Source organism: Theropithecus gelada, chromosome 16, assembly GCF_003255815.1.
Source record: "Theropithecus gelada isolate Dixy chromosome 16, Tgel_1.0, whole genome shotgun sequence".
NCBI classification, from domain to species: domain Eukaryota; kingdom Metazoa; phylum Chordata; class Mammalia; order Primates; family Cercopithecidae; genus Theropithecus; species Theropithecus gelada.
The window spans coordinates 25,052,695-25,057,380 of record NC_037684.1 but is presented as its reverse complement, the minus strand read 5'-3'; the positions used below and the strand labels follow the sequence as shown (position 1 = coordinate 25,057,380).

Here is a 4,686-nt window from a genome sequence, read left to right as displayed (position 1 = left end):
GCACACACATATATACATATGTGTATATATGCACACACACACATATATATATAGCTAGAACAAAAAGAGGGGGAATTGATGAAAAGAAAATAGAATGCACTCAATCCAGACCTCCTCTCACAGAGCAAGTTGTAATCTACTTCTCATCTCTGCTTCTTTTTTCTTCAGGTCTGATGCATTTTTCTTTATCTGCAGACCAGCTCCTCACACCACCAAATCTCAATGGAAAAATGTGACATTCCGGATTCAGCCACCGAAAGAGGGGTTTCCCCCCCCTTTGTCCTTCCTTCTTTCCTTCCTTCCTTCCTTCCGTCCCTCCCTCCCTGCCTCCTTCTCTCTCTCTCTCTTTCTCTCTTTCTTTCTTTATTTCTTTTTTTGACAGGATATCATTCTGTCACCCAGGCTGGCGATCACTAGGTACCATCATGGCTAACTGCAGCCTTGACCTCCTGGGTTCAGGTGATCCTCCTGCCTCAGCCTCCTGTATAGTTGGGATCACAGGCTCATGCCGCCATGCCTGGCTAATTTTTAAAAATTATTATTATTTTTTTTCCAAATCTGTTGGTCTTTTATTGTATTATTTAAATATCACAAATAGGTAGGAATCATCCAGCATCCTGTTTCTGTAGCTGGACAACTCTGAGATCTTATTCATCAGCCTGCTGAACAGTTCCCTTTTCAGAGACATAGATACCATTCAAAGATTTCCTGATATCCTTGTTTTTAACTGTTGTGGCTTGCTGAATCAAAGCTGCTGAATTTGAAACAAGCTCAATGTCATTTCCTTCAAGGATGAATTCATCTTTCTGGGCTTGAGATACTGAACAAGCAACACGTAGTCTCATCTGAACCTTGTGGATATATTTTTCACCCAATAAATTTTGGATTTCAACAAGAGACCCATTCTCCTAGATAACAACGTTGATGGGGAAGTGAGCGTACACGGACCTCATCTTGTAACTGAGGCCCAGTGTAACACCCTTGATCATGTCCTGTACATGACTACAAATAGTCTGAACAGCAGCCAGTTCCTTTCTGTTACCCCACCGTTTGTCAACCCGGGGCCTCTTTTTTTTCTTTTCAAGAAGACCGAGTTCTATACTGATGTGACTGAAGTCCCTCCACAGGGTTCCTCTGGGGCCCTTCACAATAACTGTGTCCCTTCAGAGTAATGTCAACATTTTTTGGAATGTTGACAGTCTGATTGCTGAGAATGGTCTTCATTCTCGCAGTAGACGTGGCTAAAAATTATTTTTAGAGTTGGGTCTCCCTATATTGCCCAGGCTAATCTCAAACTCCTGGGCTCAAGCAGTCCTCACACCTTGGCCTCCCCAGGTGCTGGGATTACAGGTGGGAGCCACTGTGCCAGGCCTTCTGCTCCCCACTTAACCCCTGGCAACTACTAATCTGTTCTCCATTTCTACAATTTTTTTTTTCAAGAGTGTTATATATATAATGGAATCAAGTAGTATGTAGCCTTTTGGGATTGACTTTCTTCACTCAGCATAATGCTCAGGAGATTCATCCAGTTTGTTGCATGGGTCAACAGTTCATTCTTTTTTATTGCTATATAGTATTCCATGGTATGGGTGTACTACAGTTTCTTTAACCATTCAGCCATTGATGGACTTTTGAGTTGTTTCCAGTTTTTGGCCACTTAGAGTTGCTATAAACACTCATGTATTCTTTTTTGTGAACATAAATTTTTATTTCTCTGGAATAAATTCCCAAGAATCCATACAGTAGTTCCATGTTTAGTTTTTTTTTTGTTTGTTTGTTTGTTTGTTTGTTTGTTTTGAGACGGAGTCTCGCTGTGCTCCCAGGCTGGAGTGCAGTGGCCTGATCTCGGCTCACTGCAAGCTCCGCCTCCCGGGTTCACGCCATTCTCCCGCCTCAGCCTCCCAAGTAGCTGAGACTACAGGCGCCCGCCACCACGCCCGGCTAGGTTTTTTTTGTATTTTTAGTAGAGACGGGGTTTCACCATGTTAGCCAGGATAGTCTCGATCTCCTGACCTCGTGATCCACCCGCCTCGGCCTCCCAAAGTGCTGGGATTACAGGCTTGAGCCACCGCGCCCGGCCCCATGTTTAGTATTTTTAAGAAACTGGTGGCTGGGCGTGGTGGCTCACACCTATTATCCCAGCACTTTGGGATGCCGAAGTGGGCAGATCGCTTGAGCCCAGGAGTTCAAGACTAGCCTAAGCAACATGGCAAAATCCCATCTCATACAAAAAATTAGCTATGCATGGTGGTGTATGCGTGTTGTTCCATACTGCTTTGGAGGCTGGGGTGGGAGGATCGCTTGAGCCTGGGAGGCAGAGGTTGCAGTGAGCAGTGATCGCGCCACTGCACTCCAGCCTCAAAACACACACAAAATTTTCCAAACTGTTTCTAAAGTGGCTGTATCCTTCTACATTTCCACCATCAATGTGTGAGTGACTTCGTTTCTCCACATCCTCACCAACATTTGGTGTTGTCACTTTTAAAAATGTTAGCATTCTGATCGGTGTGTAGCCATATCTCATTATGGTTTTATTTTACATTTCCCTGTTGACTAATGACATTGAATAACTTTCATGTGCTTATTTGCCATCTGTATGTCCACTTTTGTGAAGTATCTCTTCATGCCTTTTGCCCATTTTCTAATTGGATTATTTGTGTTTTTATTGTTGCATTTTTAGAGTTCTTTAATATTTTATTTACTAGTCTTTTGTTGGATAAGTGGTTTGCAAATATTTTCTCCTCTCTAGCTTGTCTTTTTGTCTTTTTACAGATTATTTCACAAAAGTTTTAAGTTTTGATAATTTCCAATTTATCAATTATTCTTTTATGGATTGTACTTTGGTGTCAACTTTAAGAGCTGTTTGCTTAGTCCTAGACCTTGAAGATTTTCTTCTATTTTTTTTCTAAAAGGTTTTTTTTTTTTCTTTTCTTTTTACTTTTTTCTTTTTTCTTTTTTTTTTTTTTTTTCTGAGACAGGGTCTCACTCTGTCACCCAGGCTGAAGTGCAGTGGCACAATCACAGCTCTTGCAGCCTTGATGTCCCAGGCTCAAGCAATTCTCCTGCCTCAGCCTCCGAAGTAGCTGGGATTACAAGCATGCGCCACCACAACTGGCCAATTTTTGTATTTGGGTTTTTTTTTTTTTGTAGAGATGGAGTTTCCCAAAGTGCTGGGACTATAGGCATGAGCCACCACATCCAGCCTACATGTTTATCTTATATCCTGTGACATTCTTGAACTCACTTATTTCTAGGAGGTTTGTTTGTTTTTGTAGACTGCTTGAGATTTTTCTGTATATATAATCACGTCATCTGCAAATAGGAAGAGTTTTGCCTCTTCATTGCCAATCTTTTATTTCCTTGTCTTATCTTATTGCACGGACTGGAGGTACCAGCACTATGTTGAATAAAAGCAGTGCTTTATTTCCACTATTAGGGGCAAAGCACTCAGTCTTTTACCATTAAGTATAATGTTAGTAGGTTTTTCACAGGTGCTCCTTATCAAGTTGAGGCCATTCCCCTGTATGCCTATTTTTTCTGACAGGTGTTTTTTGTTTGTTTGTTTGTTTGTTTGTTTTTGTTTTTTGTTTTTTGAGATAGAATTTCGCTCTTGTTGCCCAGGCTGCAGTGCAATGGCACGATCTTCGCTCACTGCAACCTCTGCCTCCCAGGTTCAAGATATTCTCTTGCCTCAGCCTCCTGAGTAGCTGGAATCATGGGCATGTGCCACCATACCCAGCTAATTTTGCATTTTTAGTAGAGATGGTGTTTCTCCATGTTGGTCAGGCTGGTCTCCAACTCCTGACCTCAGGTGATCCGCCTGCCTCAGCCTCCCAAAGTGCTGGGATTACACTACACCCCGCCAGTTTTTTTTTTTTTTTAATTATTAAATGGGTGTTGAATTCCATCAAATGTCTTTTCTGCATCATTGATATGATTATGTGGGTTTTCCTCTTTATACTGTTAACATGGTGGATTACTGATCACTTTTTGAATATTGAATCAGCCTTGCATCCCTGAAATGCAAGTGTATAATCCTTTTTCTATATTGCTGGAGTCCATTTGCTACTATTCTGTTAAGGATTTTTGCCTGTATATTCATGTAGGATATTGGTTTATAGTTTTCTTTTTGTTCTACTGTCCTCATCTGGTTTTGATAATATTAACCTTATAAAATTAATTGGAAAACATTTTCTCTCTTCTGTTCTCTGGAAGAGATTGTGAAGAATTAAATTCTTCTTTGAGTGTTTGGTAGAATTCTCCAGTGAAACCATCTGGATCAGGAAATATTGAGAGGGAGGGAGGATGGTTTTTATTACAAATTCAATTCTCTTAATAGTTATAGGGCTATTCAAATTAAACTAATACCCTAAAATTAAACTAATTTAAACTAATACCCTTAAAAAAAAAACCTCTATGGCCGGGCGCGGTGGCTCAAGCCTGTAATCCCAGCACTTTGGGAGGCCGAGGCGGGTGGATCACGAGGTCAGGAGATCGAGACCATCCTGGCTAACATGGTGAAACCCCGTCTCTACTAAAAATACAAAAAAAAAAACTAGCCGGGCGTGGTGGCGGGCGCCTGTAGTCCCAGCTACTCGGAGGCTGAGGTGGGAGAATGGCGTGAACCTGGGAGGCGGAGCTTGCAGTGAGCCGAGATCGCGCCACTGCACTCCAGCCTGGGTAACA

The 4,686-nt window shown here is 41.7% G+C and overlaps 1 pseudogene; it reads right to left on the bottom strand.

Annotated features, from left to right (window-relative positions):
• Nucleotides 1–647: 647 nt before the first annotated feature.
• Nucleotides 648–1,224, bottom strand: LOC112609979 (annotated as a pseudogene).
• Between the last annotated feature and the right edge of the window lie 3,462 nt (nucleotides 1,225–4,686).